Source organism: Castor canadensis, chromosome X (assembly GCF_047511655.1).
Source record: "Castor canadensis chromosome X, mCasCan1.hap1v2, whole genome shotgun sequence".
NCBI lineage: Eukaryota > Metazoa > Chordata > Mammalia > Rodentia > Castoridae > Castor > Castor canadensis.
Window position 1 is genome coordinate 92,091,648 of NC_133405.1, and position 21,506 is coordinate 92,113,153.

Here is a 21,506-nt window from a genome sequence, read left to right on the forward strand (position 1 = left end):
AATGCCACCTTACTGAAGCCAACCCTGATTTCCACACTGAGAAATTCAATTTCTCTCTCCTTTTCCCCTTGACCTCCCGCAGAACTTTCTCTCCCCTCTCTTGTGACACTTGTAGGACAAGTAGAACTTGGCTTTATGGCACATTCGTTTATGTTCTTGTTTTACATCTTCTTCCAGACTGAGCACCTTAAAGCCAGAAACATGTTTCAACTTATCTTTGTGAACAGGTAGGTTAGGATAGAGGGGAAAGCATGAGTTTTACAGTCAGACAAAACTGAATTTAAATTCCATTTTCTCTTCTCTGAAACTCCACTTCTATATCATTAACACTTAGCTGACAGAGGTGGTCTGGGAAAAAACATGCAAAAACAATTTGCATAGAAAATAGTTGAGAGTCATTGTTAAGGGATTTGTATCTAGACTATGTAAAGAACTCTTACAGCTCTTCAGAGTTCAAAATGCCAGTACCACCAAAACAAAACAAAAAACCCAGGAACTCTTAGAGTTCAACAACAAAAACACAACCCATTCTTTTAAACAGCAAAAGGAGCTGAAGAAACAGTCCCCTAAGGAAGATATGTGAAGGGTCAATAAGCACATGAAAAGATGCTCAGCATCCTTAGCCATGAGAGAAAGTGCAAATCAAAAATACCATGAGCTTCCTGTGCTAACCATGAGGCATTGTCCCAGGTTCTTGTTCTAACTTAAAGGGAAACTTTCACAATGTCCAAAACCATTGTCTTGCAGACAAAGGAGGACGTCCTAAAATTCCTTGCAGCAGGAACTCACTTAGGAAGCATCAATCTTGACTTCCAAAATAGAATAATATGTCTATAAAAGTGAAGCCAGGTGTGGTGGTATACACCTGTCATCCCAGCTACTCAGGAGATGGAGAAAGGAGGATCAAGAATTTGTGGCCAGCCCAGGCAAAGGTAGTGGTGAGACCTGTCTCAAAAATTAAAATTTGCCAGGTGCTGGTGGCTCGTGCCTGTAATCCTAGCTACTCAGGAGGCAGAGATCGGGAGGATCGTGGTTCGAAGCCAGCCCTGGCAAAAAGTTCACGAGACCCTATCTCAAAAAATCCTTCACAAAAATAGGACTGGTGGAGTGGCTCAAGGTGAAGGTTCTGAGTTCAAGCCCCAGTACCACCAAAAAATAAAAAAAAAAAATCAAAATTTAACAAAGGGGATAGGAGTATAGCTCAAGTGGTAGAGTGCTTGCCTAGCATAGGCAAGGCTCTAGGTTTAATCCCCAGTACTATAAAAAAGCAAAAAAAAAAAAAAAAAAAGAAGAGAAGCGATGACATCTATTTCATAAATCTGAAAAAGACCTTGGAGAAGCTTCTGCCATTGTGCCATTGAAAACTTGGCTGGTGTCAGTGTTTTATCCTCCAGGAATACTGGCCAGTGGCCTCCTCCGAACTTTACTACTTCCACTGGGGCTACTGCTATTGCTGGTCACTTCTTTTCTGGAAACTTCACTAACCAGATCTCGGCAGCCTTCCAAGAACCACGTCTGCTGGTGATTACTGATCCCAGAGCTGACCACCAGGCCCTTACAGAGCATCTTATGTTTATCTATATACCATTACTGTGTGTAACACAGATTCTCCTCTTTGCTACGTGGACATCTCTATCCTGTGCAATAATGAGGGAGATCACTTGGTGGGTCTGATTGGTTGATGTTGGCCTGGGAAATTCTGTGCAAGGGGAGGGACTGTTTCCCGTGAACATTCATGGCAGGTCGTGCCTGATCTCTACTTCTACAGAGGTCCTGAAGAGATTGAAAAGGAAAGGCAGGCTCCAGCTGAAAAGGCTATGACCAACCAAGGAGGAAGTTCAGGATCAACAAACTGTTCCAGCTCCTGAGCTTCCTATTCAACCTGGGGTTAACTGATCTGAAGATGTGCATGTAACCCTCTGTGCTTGTTCAGTTGTTCTCTACTATGGTTCAGTGCACTCAGCCGACCACTGAAAACTGGGCTGCAGCTCCTACTGCTCAAGCCACTGACTGGATAGGAACAACCACTAAGTTGTTTTAAGCTGCCCACTGAACAGAAAATGGAAATAAAATTAATGGAAAACAAATGTGAGTTTCTTAAGCACACAGAATGAGATTGCACTTCATATCCATGATGATAGCTAAAATCAAAAGGACAATGAGAAGTGTTAGCAAGCATGTAGAGAAACTGGAACCCTTATTCATTACAAGTGGGAATGTAAAATGGTGCAGTTTCTTTGTAAAACAGTTCCTCAAAAGGTTAAAAATAGAGCAATTCCACTTCTAGGTATCTATCCAAAAGAAATGGATACATACATGTACACAAAAACTCGTACATGAGTGTTCATGATAGCATTGTAATGGCCAAAAACTGGAAACAACCAAATGTTCAATTGATGAATGGATAAGCAAACTATGGTATAACCATATAACTGAATATTATTTAGCCATTAAAAAGGTGAAGAAGCCGGCACGCCTGTAATGCTAACTACTTAGGAAGCAGAAATTAGGAGGATTATGGTTCAAAACCAGCCCGGGCAAATAGTTCTCAAGACCCTATCTCGGAAAAAAACATCACAAAAAAGGACTGGTGGAGTGGCTCAAGTGGTACAATGCCTGCCTGGCAGCATGAAGCTCTAAGTTCAAACCCCAGTGCCACCCAAAAAAAAAAAAAAGGAATGAAAAGCCTGTTATGGTTGTTCACGCCTAGGGCTGGTGGAGTGGCTCAAGTGGTAAAGTGCCTACCTGGTTGTTCACACCTGTACTCCCAGCACTTGGGAGACTGAGGCAAGAAGATCAAGAGTTCCAGGCCAGATGGGGCTACACAGTGAGACCTTGTCACAAAAAAAAGGAATTAAGTACTATACATGCAGAAACATGGTTGAACCTTGAAGACATTTTGCTAAGTGAAATAAACAGGTCACAAAATAACAAATACTCCTTTTATATGAAATTCCAGAATAGATAAATCTCTACAAATGGAAATTAGAGTAGTGGTTGTTAGGGGCCGGGAGTGTGGGGAGGGAATGAAGAGTGACTGCTAATGGGTATGGGGCTTTTTTTGGAAGGGGATAAAAGTGTTCTAAAATTGTAGTGATGGTTGCAGGTTTTAATATACCAAAAACCATTTTTAATAGTACCTTTTAAAAGGTGAATTTGTGGGATGTGAATTATATATCAGTAAAGCTGTTTTTTTTAAATGAAAACCACCTTGCACACAGCTAGCACATAATAACAAACTACAATAAAAATAGTTAACACTGTTATGTGCTTACTATGTGCCAGGCACTGTGCTGAACACCTTACATATATGAACTTACCTAATCCTCATGACAATCCTTTAAGACAGGTTCTGTTACTACTTCCATTTTACATGTGAAGAAAACGAAACAGGTTGAATGACTTGCCCAGGGCCACATAGAGGCAGAGTCAGGATATACTGCCTTCTCACTTCTTTGTATCTTCTTCCAGTGCTTTGTACAAAATAGGTACTCTGTAAATGTCAAAGTAATATATCCATCAAGTATTTCTATTCATCCAGCAAACATTTGCAGAGCATTATTCATGTTCCAGGCAACAGCTGCATTCTCATGCTTATCCCTGCTTCTACTCAGATTCCCTCTGGGGTTGGAGGCAGATGAGTACTAAGATTCATTCATTCACAAAATATTTAGTGAGTGTCCACTATGTGTCAAGCACTGTTCTAAACAATGAAGATATAGCAAAAGAGACAAAAAGTCCTAACCTTAGGATGCTGACATTCTAGCGAGTGAGAAAGATAATAAACAAAAAGAGGCAGGAGGATCAAGGTCAGCCTGGATTACACAGTGAGACACTGTCTCAAAAAACTGAAATGAAATGAAATGAAAAAAATAAAGTCCACATCCACCCAGAAACTGTGAATGACCTTACTTGGAAATAAGCATTTTGGCAGATGTAATCAAGTTAAGATGAGGCTATATGGCATTAGTGTGGGTCCCAATTCAATGACTGATACTCTTATAAAGACACACACACACACACACACACACACACACACACACACACAAATGAAAAATGATAAATAAAAATAAAAAACAACAAAAGATCAATTTTAAAAGATGCTTAAAAAAAGAAAAAAAAGAAGAGAGCTAGGCCGGGCATTGTGGTTCACATCTATAATCCCAGTTACTATGGAGGCAGAGACCAGGAGGATATTGGTTCAAGGCCAGCCCAGACAAAAAGTTAGCAAGATCCCATCTCAACCAATAAACTGGGCATGGTGGCCGGCACCTGCGATCCCAGCTATGCAAGAGGCATAAAAGGGGCTGGAGGCATGGCTTAAGTGCCTGGCTATCAAGCACGAGGCCCTAAATTCAAACACCAGTACTACAAAAAAAAAAGGCAGGGGGGGAATAGGGCTAGGGATGTAGCTCAGTAGAAGAGCACTTGCCTAGCATGCACAAGGCCTTAGGATCTATCTCCAGCACCATAAATTTTAAAAAAGAGGGAAAATGGAGACAGAAACACATACACATGAGGAGAATACCATGTGAAGGCAGAAGCGAAGAGTGGAGTGGTACATCTACAAGCCAAGCAACACCAAGGATTGCAGCAGTCACCAGAAGCTAGAAGAAGTCAAGAAGGGTTCTTCTCCACAGTCTTCAGAGAAAACATGGCCCTGGCCACACCTTGAGTTTGGACTCCTAGCCCCAGGACTGTGACAGACTCATTTTCTGTTGCTGTCATCTACCCAGTCTGTGGTACTTTTTTTTTTTCCTGTACTGGGGCTTGAACTCAGGGCCTACACCCTGAGCCACTCCATCAGCCCTTTTTTGTGAAGGCTTTTTCGAAATAGGGTCTTGGGAACAATTTGCCCGGGCTGGCTTTGAACCACAATCCTGATCTCTGCCTCCATAGTTAGGATTACAGGCATGAGCCACCAGCACCTGGCTCAGTCTGGTACTTTGGGTATGGCAGCCCAAGGAGACTAATAGAGATGATGACAGGCACTCTGGAGAAAAAAAGGGAGGAGCAGCAAAAGATGATGGAGAGCCCTGGGTGAATCAGATACAGCCTGTGCCTGCAGGAAGCTCTCAGTCTAGTCTGAGAGCCACAATCATAAGTGACAAAAATGACTAACAAGACAGAGTTGAGGCACAAGGAGAAAGGTGCGAGGAGGTCTTCATGAATTCACTTGAAGATATTTGAGCTAAGCTTAGGATTCCAGTGAGTGCATATGCCAGAGCTCAGCAAGACCTCATGTACTGTGAGAGGAAAGAAACAGAGACAGGAAAACTGTGTGTTTATGGAATCACGAGTAGTGTCATTGAAGTGAGCGCAAGAAATACACATGTGCACACGTGTGTGTTGTAAGGAACAGTAGATGAAAAAACATTGCTTGATCCAGCTTAGAAAAGATTCCATTGCCTAACTAAAGAATCTGGACCTTCTTGGGCTGGGAATATAGTGCTCAGTAGAGCACTTGCCTAGCATGCCAAAGGTCTTCGGTTTGATCCCCAGCACTACAAATAATAATAATAATAATAATAATAATAAAGAATCTGAGCCACGCGCCAGTGGCTCACACCTGTAATTCTAGCTACTCAGGAGGCAGAGATCAGGAGGATTGTGGTTTGAAGCCAGTAGCAGCAACTAGTTCAAAAAAACCCTCCACAGAAAAGGGCTGGTGGAGTGGTTCAAGGTGTAGGCCCTAAGTTCAAACCCCAGTACCACAAAAAAAAAAAAAAAAAAAAAGAATCTGGACCTTCTCTTATGGGCAATGAAAAGTCATAAGATTTGTAAGCAGGAGAGTGACATGGTAGATGGGGAGGGTGCCCACATGAATATTGTATGCAAAAAATATTTCACACTACAAGATGCCTTTAATATTGGTTCATTGTTGTTGTTTAGCAGAAACTGTGGCACTACCTTCCCTTCTCACTTGCTGCCTCCCAGAGTCATTTACCAGAAGCCTCAGTGCCTGGTGTAATTACTCCAATTCCCTTTACCCTGGGACCAGCTTTGCCAAAGAATGTAGAGCTAGAATAGGAAGAGCCCCCTGCCCCCAAACACCATCTCATTGCTCCCAGTATCCAGTCAAGAAGAACTTGTCATGATGCTGAGAACCATGAAACATTTTCCTCAGATCCAGCAATGGCATCTGTTCAAGTTGGGTTTGCCTACTGGATTCTTTCAGCTCTATCTATGAGCGTACTTTCACCTATACCTGTTAGCTGCCAAGCATGAGATGGGAAAAGCAAGATTTAAAAAAAATCAGAATCCTGGGGTATCCCTCAGCATGTGTGAGACCCTGGGTCTGATCCCTTGCACTGAAAAAAAAAAGTCATTGGTCTTTCCTTCAGAGTTTAGAGTCCAAAAATATCAGAGTTGAAGGGCCCTTAGAGAGGAACTCATTTTCCTGATGAGGACACTGAGAACCAGAGAAAAGTGATTTGCACCTAATTGCTGTGGTCAGTGGCCACCAGGTTTTTCTTAGGCTATTCCCTGGGGTCTGCTGCTAGAAAGAGTCTGAAGACTGCAGATTTTAGAGGGCCAGAGAGGTAGGAAAGTGACCATCTGTAAGGAACACAGAAGTAAAAAGGAAAGGAAAAGAACACTCTTCTCTTGGGAATCCTTACAGAGATAGCAGTATTTAAAACTAAGACAGCATTTTGCTAATTAATTATCCTTCCAGCCCCCTTCGCCCTAGTTGGGGATTGGGTGAGATGTAACCAAAGTACCTGTCAGCCTCTAACAGCTGCACAGAGAACAATCCTAATAGGCTAGTCTGGAGTTTCATTTTAGGAGAAATTTTCTCTCTGAAGATGATTTGTAAGTTTGATCCTGTCAGAACATAAAACCACATAACCCAATGTGTTTCCAATTTTGTCCTAGCTGCCATAAAACTTTGAGCCAAATTCAGAGTCCAATTATAATCTAGTTCATTTTAGGTACCTGGCAACATCTATTCATGCTTCCTTTGCATGGTCTCTGGTCTGTTTTCTTCCACATTTTTATCCCTAATTGTCTTTCTTTTACATTATAAACTGATGACTTGCCTAATATCCTCTTTAAACTAGGCGAGATATAAATCTTACATAAACTAAACTATATTTACAGATGCTAAGGGGATTTGAAACAACGAAGAACATTTGAAGGAACAGATGATATTTGGCCTAAAGGAAAGCAGGCTTATGAGGACATGATTACTGTCTTCAAATATCCAATAGGCTATCAGGGGACCAATGTACTGGGATTATCTGCTTAGCTCCAAAGGGCACAGACAGAAGCAATGGGTGAAAATTACAGGGAGACAGATCCCAGAGGGAAGGAACCTCTCAAGGGGAGGCTTAGTCAACAGGGAGGATTCACCGTCACTGAAGGTCTTCAAACAGTGGCTGGATGGCTTCATTTAGAGGGTCTGTTACAATAGAGAATGGTTGAATATGATGATTTTAAAGGCCCTTTTAGCCTTAATATATGCAAAACAAGTCTGAGATGTAGATCAGAAGACTGGAGGGGAGAGGGAAGGTATGAAGGGGAAAGAGGAAAGAAAGGTTCATAAACTGCTGGAACAGTCTAGTCCAAAGCAGTGAACCTGACCATCTTGGAGACACTCAGAAATGGAAGAATGGTCCATAAACAGAACCCAAGCCTACACTGCCTTAGTCCTATTTCAAGGATTCCTAATAGGGCAAGAGAAATTAAAAAGTCCATTCCATCACACCTACCACCATCTTACTGGCTGTTATTCAAGGAAGAACAGGTCAAGGCAATTAGATCTATAAGAGACCTTAAGAGATCATGTAATCCAGGCCAGGCACCGATGGTTCACACCTATAATCCTAGCTATTCAGGAGGCAGAGCTCAAGAGGATTGTGGTTCTAAGTCAGCCTGGGCAAATTGTTCCCAAGACCCTATTTTGAAAAAACCCTTCCCAAGAAAGGGCTGGTGGAGTGGCTCAAGGTGTAGGCCCTGAATTCAAATCCCAATACTGCAAAAATAAAAAGATCGTGTAACCCTAACCCCTCATTTTATAATCCAAGTTTAAAAAGAGAAAAGAAAGAAAAAGAGGCTCAGAGAATTGAAGGAAATGTCTACCTGTTGGAAGTTCACCTCAGTTGGAGCTGCTTAAGGGCAGAGACAATCTTTTTTATCTTTCAATTCCCCATATTAGTCTTTGCACATGGTGGGTATGCAATAAGCAGCTGGGAAACTGCTTTGAGCTGAATTGCACAGAAGAGCTGGAGCTAGAAGCTAGGCCTTTTGACACCCAGCCTGTAATGCTATCCATGACAACATGGCATTCAAGTCTACTCAATAAACATTCTTTTCCCATCTCTGTATCACAGGCCTGGAGTCATAGCAAGAGTGGAACAGAACAAGCGGCAGACTGTGCCCTCAAGGAGCAAACACTCTCTACTCCCTGCACACCTGCTGTTCTTTTATTGAGGAAAGCTCTTTCTGGTTGCTTTTGGATTCTTGCTGCCTGTTTGTCCTTCAGATTCAGTTCATCAGCAGCACCTCTCTCATTCCCAAAGCAGGCAGATCCATTTGATACATGCTCTCAGTGAGTCCTTTTCCTCCCCAAACTTAGCAAGTTTGCAATTATATATTGATTCATGCAGTCCTTTGTTTGCTTACCTCCTGCCTCCCTCGTTGGACTATTAGCTCTCCAAGGGCAGATAGTCCTCTCTGTTGTGCTCCCCACCATATGAGTGCAGAAAGCCTGGTACATGGTAGGTAAGCAATAAACAAGCCACGCTTGTTGAATGCCTGAATCAACAACTTAATGGGGCATAGAGTCAGATAAATCATAACAATTCAGTGTGATAAGGGATATAAGATAGTACAGAAATCATTTCTTTAGGAAGGAGGAAGCCAGCTATTGGATCAATGGAGCTGGCCTTGGCTGTCCATGTGAAATGTGTATACTGCCAGACAACTAAGGGAAAACAGTACAGTCTTGTGAAAGTGCCCCTCTGAGTGCTGGTTGGACTTCAGCCACAACTGGCAGTCAGATCACAGGGGACCAGCTTAGCTGAAAGGATGCTCCTGGAGTTCACGATTCACAGATTTCTCTGTTCCCTCAGCATTCTCTTCTCTAGGAGTAAGATGAGAGACAGCATTGATCAGTTCTGGAATTGGGATAGTTTTGCACCTTTTGGATAGGGTAAGACCTACTCCCAGGCATAAGAGAGTGTTGCCCTCTAGTGGTAATAATAATGATGCTGATGACAGCGATCATTAGTGGACGTGGTCCTTGAAAGTTTGCCTGGAATTGGTTTACCACTGAAGGTCCCACATCCCAGAAAACCTCTGAGTCTCAGGCAAACTGGGACTGTTGGTCATCCTACCCCTCAGGGCTGTGTGATGCATGATCTCACTAGATGGCTCATGATCCCAAGATGGAAAATAAGGATTCAGTTGGTACAGAGCTGTAGAGTCTTAGAGATCCAGCCCACTTTTCAGGTGAGGAAACAAAGCCTAAGAGAAGGGAAGAACTTCCTTGTTTAATATCATGTTACAAATTAATAGCAGAATCAGGATCAGCATCTAGATGTACAGACCCACAGCCTGTGCTCTTTGCCCCTGCCTGACACATCCTCAGCTACTTTGTAAACTTGTCATCTTGCATCCTCCAGGAAGCCTTTCCTAAACCACCTACCCCTTCAGCCTTTCAGAAAGCTTACCCCTCTGAAATCCTGAAACACTCATTTGGCACTTAGCATGTGCTACAGGTATTGTTCTGTTTTTTTTTTAAGCCTTTAAATGTATAGCAGGGAAAAAAGGGATGTTCCTCAACCCCCCATCCCCCAGAAATACTGGGGAGGAGAGCAGCCTCTGCTTAGAAGAGTCTCAGATGTGCCACTAATTTGTCCAGGGCCCTATGGAAGAGCATCTGGCACTGCAGAGCAAGAAGAAAAGCAGAGGGAAGAGTCTATGATCACCAGGTGGAATGGATTTGAGAACCAAGAGCCAAGGAGAGGTAAGAAGGCAGCCCTACCACAGCAAGAGGAAAGGAGAGAGCTTGCCAGACTTCCACACCCCAGGGAGAACATCAGGAAATGAGTCCTAGTTTCCTTGCTGCCTGGTCCCTGACAGAGACCCCTCCAAATAAGCTCTTGCCTCTCCCCTCCAGTGAGACAAATTTGCAAACTCCCACATCTCTGTGGAAACGGCAGAGAGCAGGAGAGAAGAAAAAAGGAGAAAAATCCACCCACATGCCAACAAACTGGAAAAAAAATAACCCAGGCCTTGTCTCACTCAGCTGTTGGCTTGCTGCTCCCTCCCACTGTGGCGGCTGCTCCTGCCTCCTGGACAGGGACCTGATCTGTTCAGCTCCCTTTCCCATCTTGAGCTGGCTTTTGTCAATGCCCCTGCTTCCACCACTGCCCCAACTACCAGAGGAAGGATACTGGAGTCTAGGTGCAGGAAAGCTGGAAGGATTGGCAGAGTCACCAAATGCATGTGGCTGACTGTGGACTCTGTGGTCACCACCATACCCCCAAACCATGCAGAGGACCTTCTTTGCCTCCCAGGGAAATTAGTCAAGTAGATGAGACATGGCCCACAAGCTTGCCCTGCCAAGCCACTTCTCCCTCAGATGCTGTCCCCTGCTTCTTCTTTCCTCCCTCCCTCTAGCCTTCTTCCTCTCCACACTTTTCAAGCTCTCTTTTTAGTCTAACTCCCTCTATTTCCATCTTTTTGTGCCTTTGCCTTTCTTCACCTTCTGCCCCAGTTCTGGGCACATATGTTTTCAAAAACAAAATGGAGCTGGTCACATGGTATATGCCAATAATCCCAGCACTTGGGAGACTGAAGAAGGAGGATCCTGAGTTTGAGGCTAGCCTGAGCTACATAGTGAGACCCTGTCTCAACAAGACAGAATAAAACAAAACAAAACAAAATTTAAAAAATGGAGTTTGTTGCTAGGAAAGGAAGGATCTGGAAACACGCACTATTAGGGGCCACCGATGAAAATGGAAATGTTTAGCCCGTAGTAAGGAAAATGGGAAAACAGAATCACAAAGAGTTTCTGGAATAATTTTGTTTTACAAATGAGGTGATTGAGGCAGAGGAGTAGACAGTTTTGTTCTGTGGGCCTCCAGGAAGTGTAAGGAGGAGTGAGTGAAACATGGAAGACAGTAGATTCAAATGGCAGTTTTGTTTCTTCTTTCCAAATCTTTACTCCTTGTTATTTCCTTTCCTTGTCTTTCTGTGTGGGATCTCCAGTTCAGATTGTGGAGAGAAACCCAGACTTTATTCTAGTTACAGTGAATAAAAGGGATGGAAATGGGCATCCTTGTCTGGTTACTCATCTAAGACACAAAAATTTTAATGCTTTACTATTATATAGGATTTTGGAGGATACTTTTTACCAATTTAAGGAAGTTTCCTCTTATTCCAAGTGTACTAAGAAACTTATTTGTCATGAACAGAGGTTAAGTTTTATCAAATACTTCCTCAGCATCTTTTCTAATAATCATACATTTTTCTCATCTAATCTACTCACATGATCAAGAATGAAGCCTTGAGCTCAAAAGATGATAAAATTTCTAACATACAAAACTATTCAAAGAGGCATTGGCTACTCTATGGACCAAAGTAGTCAACTCTAAATTGCTGGAATGTTCAAGCAGATGTGCAGCCATTCAATAAAGATTTAGGGCCAGGCACACTGTTCTAGGTGCTGACCATTTAGTGGTAAAGCTCTTTCTCTCAAGGCAAGGTGTGGTGGCACACATCTGTAATCCCAGTTACTCAGGAGCAGAGCTTGGCAGGATTAAGGATTGAGGTCAGCCTGGGCAAAAAAGTTAATGAGACCCCATTTCAACAAATAAGTCAGGCAGAGGTAGTACACACCTATAATCCTAACTATGCAGAAGGCAGAGGTAGGAGTTTGAGTCTGGCCTGGGCAAAAATGTGAGACCCTATCTGAAAAATAACTAAAGCAAAAAAGGGCTAGGAGTGTGGCTGAAGTGATAAGAGTGCCTGCCTGACAAGCACGAGGCTTTGAGTTTAAAGTCCATACCACCAATAGAAAGAGAGAGAGAAGAGAGAGAAAGAGAGAGAGAGAGAGAGAGAGAGAGAGAGAGAGAGAGAGAGAGAGAGAGAAGGAAAGAAGGAAGGAAGAGAAAGAAACAAAGAAAGAAAGAAAAAGTTTCCTGCTGTCCTGGAGCTCACATTTCAGAGAATGGATGATAATCACAAATAACTAAACAAATACATGAGTAAGATAATTTGAAAAAGTCAAAAGTGTTACAAAACAAATAAAAACAGTACAAAGGTAGGGTGAGGTTGAGGAACAACACTCTCCACAGAGCTGAGAGTTGAGTTAAGCTTGAATGACAAGAACCCAGTCATTTTGTGAGGATCCAGAGGCATGGAATTCTAAGCACAATAAAAAAATAAGGCCCTAGGGTGGGAAGGAGCTGCTTGTTTTCAAGGAACTTCAAAAAGAGACCTGACTGGGGAGAGCAAGAGGTAAGGCTGGTAAGAGGTAGGGAAGAACCTTCTGGAAAAAGACTATTGAGCTGCAGAACACATTTAGATTTTATTCTGGTTATAATGAAAAGGCATTGGAGGCTGATGGAGTGGCTCAAGTGGTAGAGTATCTGCCTAGCAAGCATGAGTATCTAAATTCAAACCCCAATACCAGGAAAAAAAGCCATTGGAGGGTTTTGAGCTTATATATGACCACTGTGTTTGATATGTGAGAGCAGGTTACAGTGGGGACAAAACTGGAAATGGGAGACCTAATAGGAGCCTCATTATGAGACCAGTTAGTGGTCCACAAAGAGACTGTGATAACTTGGACTAGGATTGTGAGAGTAGAGAAAAATAAGTCGACAAATTTGGAATATATTTTTTACCTGTACAATGTTATTAATCAACTTGATATACTTAACATTATAGAATATTCCATCCAACAACAGCAGAATGCACACTCTTCTCAAGCTTTCATGGAACACTTATGAAAACAGACCATATTCTGGGTCATCAAACACACCTTGGCAAATTTAAAAGAATATAAATCACACAGTTTGTTCTCGAAACACAACGGAATTTAAATAGAAATCAAAAGCTGAGTGTGGTGGTGCACCTCTGCAATCTCAGCACTCAGGAGGCAGAGGTAAGAATCATGAATTTGAGGTCAGCCTGAGCTATATAACTAGACCCTGTCTCAAAAAAATAAATGAAGGCTAGGGGTGTGGCTCAAGTGGTAGAGTGCCTGCCTACCAAGTGTGAGGCCCCGAGTTCAAACTCCAGTACCGAAAAAAAAAGGAAAAAAAGAAAATTATCTTATTTTTTAATCCTTTTATCTTATTTTAGATAAAATTCAGTAACGGGAAAATTTCTGGGAAATCTCCAAACATTTGGGAATTAAACAATATACTTCTAAGTAGCACATGAGCCAAAAAAGAAGTTTCAAGAGAAACTTTTAAATATTTCAAATTAAATGAAAATAAAAATATAATTTATCAAAATTCATGGGCGCTTAGAAAAGTCCCAAGCAACCTATAAAGAAACAAAGCAGCTGGGTGCCAGTGGCTCACACCTGTAATCCTAGCTACTTGGGAGGCTGCAATCAGGGTGATCTCAGTTCCAGGTCAGCCTGGGCAAACAGTTCTCCAGACCCCATCTCCAAAATAACCATAGAGAAATGGACTGGTGGTGTGGTTCAAGTGGTAGAGCACCTGCTTTGCAAGTGCAAAGCCCCGAAGTTCAAACCCCAAGAGAGCAAGATCACAGGATACAAGGTCAATATACAAAAATCAACTGTTTTCCTGCATATCAGCAATAAACAATTAGAATTTTAAATTTCAAGAAAGCAATATTATTTTCAATAGCAGCAATGAAATATTTCAGTTTAAATATAACAAAATATGTACAAGATTTGAGTGTAGAAAACAAGCCATTGATGAAAGAAATCAAAGAAGATCTAAATAAAGGGAGACTATTCATGTTCATGGATAAGAAGACTCGATATTGTTAGGATGTCAAGTCTTCCCAACTTAACATACAGATTCAATGTCATTTCAAATTCCCAGCAAGCTATATTGTGAGCATAGACAAAATGATTCTAAAGTTTATATGAAAAGGCAAAAGACCTAGCATAACCAAAACAATACTGAAGAAGAATGAAATTAGAGGATTAACACTATCTGATTTCAAGACAGCTACAGAGTATGGTGTTAAAGAAAGAAAGAATTCCTACACACAGATCAACAGGATAGAATGGAATATATTTTGAGACACAGTCAACAGAACTTGTTGGAAATATGGGTTGAAGAAAAGAACGGAATCAAGGGCCATCTGTAAGAGATGGAGGGAAGACCAGGCTACAGAACATTTTTTTTGTGGTCCTGGGGTTTGAACTCAGGGCCTCACACTTGTTAGGCAGGCACTCCACCACTTGAGCCACTCTGCCAGCACCATCTTTTAAGTTTTAATAAAAGATTATAAAGTCTATGATTCTTTGACCTGCCCCACAGGCTCTTCAAATCCACTACAGCTATTCTTGGTGCTGGTGTCTCCCTACTTACTGACGCCACACCTCCAAGCTGAAGCCCCCCCTCCCCTTTCCTCTTCTATGGAGGGAGTGTTGGGGACTATGCCAGTGAGAGACAATGATCAGGGTAAATGCTGTTTTGGTTTTAAGAGGCTTCAAGCTTTGTGTGTCAAAGATCTGCTTACCCTATAATTAGTATGTTAATGAAGGATTAGGCAAAAGTTGAGGAAGGGAAAAAGAATGAGTGAAAGAGAAGAGAAAAAGATGAAGAGAGAAAGATGGGGGAGGGAGGAAAAGGAAAATACAATAGATTAACTGTTGGCAGAAATGGGGTAAGGGATCAGGGCAGGAGCCCCCCCCCCACCCCGCCGCCACGGGGTTGAGTACACCCAGCACTGCTGGATTTGCAGTGTAAGAGAGCAGGGAAACTGTTATAGGGAGAAATAGTCTGTATAGTGACTATGTGTGGTCAGAGTGGGAGGCTGGATGAAAAAAAAAAAAGAATGAATTCAGAAAAATGGTTCTTAACTTTTTATTGAGTCACTGACCTGTCTGAGAATGTGATGAAGGCTGTGCCCTGCACTCTCTCTAGAAAAATGGTAAATCACATATTGTACCAAATTTTACATACAATCATCATATTTATATGTGCTCTGAAACCTTCTAGGATCCATGAAACCTTGTCTAGGATCTCTGAATTAGAGAGTATTTAGATTAAAAAAAATCAACATGCCTGGTGCTGGTGTCTCACATCTGTAGTCCTACTTACTCAGGAGGCAGAGATCAACAAGATTGCGATTAGAAACCAGCCTGGGAAAGTAGTTTGTGAGATCCTATCAAAAAATACCCAACACAAAAAAGGGCTAGCAGAGTGGCTCAAATGGTAGAATGCCTGCCTAGCAAGCATGAGGCCCTGAGTTCAAAGCCCAGTACCACAAAAAAAAATTTTTTTGCGTGTTTTTTACTAAAATTTTATTACTTTGTTTCTGATTTTGTACAATATTTCATAAAACTTTTCATGTATGATCAGCTTATTTATATAATCAGCTCTTCATAACAATATTACTATAAAACATCAGAGTCTTAGGCATCATTTTTATTTTTTTTATTTTATTATTCATATGTGCATACAAGGCTTGGGTCATTTCTCCCCCTGCCCCCACCCCCTAAAAAATTAACACGAGTGAGGGGCACAGTGTTGAACACCTATAGTGTTGGACACCTATAGTCCAAGCTACTCAGGAGGCTGGGACAGGAGAGTGGTTTAAGCCCAGAAGTTCAAGACTACCCTGGACAGCACATCAAGAACCTGTTCCAAAGAAAAAAAGAAAAAAAGTAAGCAAGACAAGTGAATGGATTGTATGCAATGGTTAACAGAGTGAGTCAAAAAGAAAGACCAGGTTTTATGGCTGAGGTAGCTAGGTGTATGATCAAACCATTCACGGAGAAAGAGAACAGCCAAAGAAGAGCAAGTTTCTGGAGAGAAATACTGAAAGACCTGCTGAGTTTTATGTGCCCATGAGATGTCCAAAGGGAAGCTACCCAGGAGGCAAGCAAACACATGGATCTAGAGTTCAGGAAAGAAATGTAGGCTGCCAGGTGCCAGTGGCTCATGCTTATAATCCTAGCTACTCAGGAGGCAAAGATCAGGAGAATTGCTGTTCGAAGCCAGCCTGGGCAAATAGTTCATGAGACCCTATCTCGAAAAATATCCAATACAAAAAAGGGCAGGTGGAGTGGTTCAAGTTGTAGAATGCCTGACCAGCAAGCATGAGGCCCTGAGTTCAAGCCCAGTCCCAGTACTGCTAAAAAAAACAAAAGAAAAAAGAAAGAAAAGAAATATAGGCTGGAGCTAGAGTTGGGAGCCATCAGCATGTAGATGGTTGGTTATTAAGTCCACAGGAATGAATGGATCCCTTTATCCACACAGAGTGAGAAATTGAATATACAGATGGATAACAGTCAGACCACGTATAAAAATAGAACTTTGACCCACAACTTTCAGCTACTTACCCTGGAAATGCACCCTTTATCTATAATAAACAGCCCAGAAAGCTAGCCTCTTATAAGTAAGACTTGCAGGAAATCACATTGTTACCTTTAGTGATAATCCCAGAAGCTAAATAATAACTTCTGTAGCAGTCAGCCCCAAATGATCAGCTGACAGCTTCCCAAACTTTGGTCTCTGCTTTCAATTTAGTACCAACCACAAAAAGGATGCCCAATCACCTAGGATGCCCTACATCTAGTTAGCTACCTGTGGCTTCCCCAGGCCAATGGCCTCCAATCAGAGGCCACCTGAAGCCATCCTTTTTCTACTATGAAGTGTTCCCCCTCCTTTTGAGTCTTATCAAAACACAAGTGCCAGACAGCAGTGGCTCATGCCTGTAATTCTAGCTACTCAGGAGGCAGAAATCAGGAGGATCATGGTTCAAAGCCTGCCTGGGCAAATAGTTCTGTGACACCCTATCTCGAAAAACCCTTCACAAAAATAGGACTGGTGGAGTGACTCAAGGTGAAGGCCCTGAGTTCAAGCCCCAGTACCGCAAAATAAATAAATAAACACAAGTGACAGTGGCCGAGTCTCTTGCTATATAGCAAGTTCTAAATGAATAAACTTTGCTTTGCTCATTTGGCTGGTCTTTGTATATTTCCACAAGAATGAGAAAAGAAAATGGCTTGAACATAGCCTTATCAAACAAAAACATTTAAGAAAAGGGTAGAGGAAGAGGGGTTCACAAAAACAACTGAGATGGAGGGAGCTGAAGAGTAAGCAGTAAACCCAGGAGAGTGTGTGTCACCAAAACCAAGAGCAAATCATGTTCCAAATAGAAGGTGTGGTCCACAGTGCCACATATTACACAAAACAAGATCTGAAAACCAGCCACCAGATTTAGCAGCAAGATCACTGGCAGTCTGCAGACAGCAGTTTCCATGGAGTAGTGGGAGTGAATGGCAAATGACAATGCGTTAAAAAGGAAGGAGTGGAAGGCAAAAACTAGATGGGTTAAGAGGTGATGAAGAGAAAAGATTAAAAAGGGAAGGAGAGGTGAAGAAGTGTGGACAGGAATGCAGACAACATTCTCAAACTGTTCGTCCATAACAGGGAAGAGAGAAATAGGGCAGAAGCTAGAGAGCAGTGAGGCACTAAGACAATGATTTTGTTTTTATGCATCTTTATTGAAGTATAGCTACCTATATAGCATAAACTTCACCTGCTTTAAGTATGCAATTCAATTAATTTTAGTATACTTACAGAATTGTACAGCCATCACCACAAACCACTTTCTTTCTTTCTTTTTGAGATAGGGCCTCTGTATGTTGCCCAGGCTGGTGCTGAACTCCTGAACTCAAGCAATCCTCCTGCTTCAGTCTCCTGAGTAGCTGGGACTACAGCCACTCCACTGTCAGAACATCCATTGCCCTCAAATGATCACGTGCCTATTTGCACACTTACTCCTTATTTCTACCCTTATCCCCAGGCAACCACTAATCTGCATTCTGTCTCCATAGATTTGTGTCTTGCGGAAAATTCATATAAATGGAATCATAATATGTGTGTTTGTGGGGGGTTGCCTGGCTTCTTTCACTAAGCAAAAAATTTCTGAGGTTTATGTACACTGTAGCATGCATCAGTACTTTTTATTGCCCAATAGTATGGATATACCATGTTTTGTTCACGCACTTACCAGTTAATGGCCAATTACGTTGTTTCTATCTTTTGGCTATTATGAACAATACTGCTATAAACATCTTAGTATAATTTTTTGCATATACTTATGTTTTCATTTCTGTTTGGTAAATATTTTAAGAGTGGAATTGCTGGGTCATGTGATAACTTTTTGTTTGGCTTTTCTTTTTCTTTTTTTGGTGGTACTAGGGTTTGAACTGCCTTGCACTTGCTAGGCAGGTAGTTTACCACTTGAGCCATGCCTCCCAGACCTTTATTGCTTTAGCTATAGTTTGGGATAGGGTCTCACACTGTTTGCCTTGGGCTGGCCTTGGACCGTGATCCTCCTACCTATGCCTCCTTACAGATGTGCACCATCAAGCTCAGCTTGTTTTTGTTTTTGTTTTGGTTTGGTTTTTTGGTGGCACTGGGGTTTGAACTCAGGGCCTCATGCTTGCTAGGTGAGAGTTCTACCACTTGAGCCACTCTACCAGTCCAAATGCCCGAATGCCCAGCTGGTTTTCTTTGTTTTATTTTGTTTTTATGTGGTACTGGGGATCAAACCCAGGGTCTTATGAATGCTAGGCAAATACTCAGCTACTGAGCTACATTCCCAGCCCTGCCCAGCTTGTTTGGTGAGATGGAGGTCTCACTAAATTTTTGCCCATGCTGTCCTTGAACTATGATCTTCCCATCTCTGCTTCCCTAGTAGCTGGGATTACTGATGTGCCTCACCATACCAGGCCCTATTTAACTTCTTAATAAATTTTTGGAAACTTTATTTTTTATCAATACTGGGGTTTGAACTCAGGGCCTCATGCTTGCTAGGCAGGTGCTCTACTACTTGAGCCACTCCATCAGCCCTAAAAGACATGGTTTTTTAATTGGTAAAATTCACAAAAGATTAGTGTATAATTCAGTGGCATTCAAAACACAGATATTGTGCAAAAATCACCCCTATCTAGTTCCAAAACACTTTCATCACCCCAAAATGAAACCCCATACCCATTAAGCACTCATTCCTCATTCCTCCCTAACCCCAGCTCATGGCAGCTGCTAATCTGCTTTGTGTCTATATGCATTTATTTTTTCTGGATAGATCATGTAAGTGTAGTCATGCAATATGTGGTCTGTTGTGCCTGGGTTTTTTTTACATAGCAAATGTAAATTTTCAAGGTTCATCCATATTGTAGCATGCATCAGCAGTTCATTCCCTTTGATGGCTGCAGAATATTCCATTGTATGAACATGCCACATTTTACTTATCTATTAGTTATGGACATTTGAGATTTTTCCAACTTTTGGTTATTATGAATAGTGCTACCATGAATATTTGTGTACACTTTTTGTTTAAATACTTGTCTCTAATTCTTCTGAATACATTCTTAACAGTGGAATTGTGGTGATTCTATGTTTACCTTTTTGAGAAAATGCCAAACGATTTTCCACAATGGTGTCACCATTTTACATGCTCATCAGCAATGTACAAAAATTTCCATTGTCAATACTTGTTATTTTCCCTTTTAAAAAATTATATCCACCCTAGTGGATGTGAGGTGGTTTTGATTTGCATTTGCAGTTTTCTAATGGCTAATGATACTGAAAATCTTTCCTATTTAAGTACTTTGTCCATTTTTCAGTTGGTTTTATGTTTTTGTTTTTGTTTTTTTGGCAGTACTGGGGTTTGAACTCAGGGCCTCACTCTTGCTAAGTAGGCACTCTACCACTTGAGCCATGCCTCCAGTTCTCTCTGAGTCTTCTGATTCACAAAAAGGGTTTTTTTTAATTTAGGATAAATAAAATTAACAATTACAAAAAAGTTTTTTTTTAATTTTGATGAAATTCAATTTTTTTCTCCTCCATCTTCCTTTTGCAATTTAATCAGGCTTTGTGCACGCTAGGCAAGTTCTGTACTACTGAGCTACATTCCCAAACCCCAAATCTAATTTCTTTTTATTGCTTATACTTTTGGTATCATATAAAAGAATCCACTGTCAAATTCAAGGTTATGAAAACCTACCTATATGTTTTCTTCCAAGACTTTGTTTTAGCTCTTACATTTAGGCTTTGATCCATTTTAAGTTAATTTTGTATATGGCATGAGATAGAGGTCTAAATACATTCTTTTACATGTTATCCATTTGTCCTAGCTCCATTGTTAAGGAGACTATTCTTTCTCCATGGAATGGCCTTAAACACCCTGTTGAAATAAAAATGTGTAAGTTTATTTCTGGACTCTCAGTTCTATTGTACTGATTTATAGGTCTAGCCTTATACTAATACCACACTGTTTTTTTTTTCTTTTATTCATATGTGCATACAATGTTTGGGTCATTTCTTCCCCCTTCTCTCACCTCACCCCCTCCATTATCTACCCCGTCCCCTCCCTCTTCCCTCTCTTCCCCCGTGCCCCCTTGCTACCAGGCAGAAAATATTTGCCCTTATCTCTAATTTTGTTGAAGAGAGAGTATAAGCTATATTAGGAAGGACCAAGAGTTTTTGCTGGTTGAGATAATACCACACTGTTTTGATTACTGTTGCTTTATAGTTTTGAAACTGGAAAGTATGAGTCCTCCAACTATGTTGGAATTTTTTTTTCAAGATTGTTTTGGCTACTTGGGGTCCCTTGCAATTCCATATGAATTTTAGGTTCAGCTTTTCCATTAATGTTAAAGAAAGTTTATTGGGATTTTTATATGGATTGCATTCAATCACTCTGGGTAGTAATGCCATCTTAACAATGTTAAATCTTCCAATCGATGAACATAGGATGTCTTTCCATTTATTTAGGTCTTCTTTAGTTTCTTTCTGTGATGTTTTATAGTTTTCAGTGTATAAGTCTTGCATCTCTTTTGTAAAATTTATTACTAAACTAGCTGGGTGCCAGTGGCTCACCCCAATAAGCCCAGCTACTTGGGAGGCAGAGATCAGGATTGCCGTTTGAAGCCAGCCCTGGGCAAATAGTTCACAAGACCCTACCTTGAAAAAAACCCATCACAAAAAAGGGCTGGCAGAGTGGCCCCTGCCTAGCAAGCATGAAGCCCTGAGTTCGAACACCAGGACTGCCAAAAACATATTTATTCCTGAACTAATTTATTCTTTTTTATGTTATTAAAAACAGGGCAAATATTTTTTAAATGCAAGAGACTTGAACATTTAAGGCCACATCAGTGGAGAAGGAGAGGCTGAAGATACAGGAGCATGAGAGGAAACTAATAGACCAAGGTCCTTGAGGAGGTAGTGGGGAATGGGACACAGAACACCAATATATGGATCAGTCATCAGGAAAAAGAGCATCTCTTTTACTGTGAAAGGATAAAAGAGTGAGTAGAAGACAGG

At 41.4% G+C, this 21,506-nt stretch overlaps 1 pseudogene; it reads left to right on the plus strand.

The window, feature by feature from the left end:
* Positions 1-723: 723 nt before the first annotated feature.
* Positions 724-2,041, plus strand: LOC109675651 (small ribosomal subunit protein uS2 pseudogene; annotated as a pseudogene).
* The last annotated feature ends 19,465 nt before the right edge of the window (positions 2,042-21,506 follow it).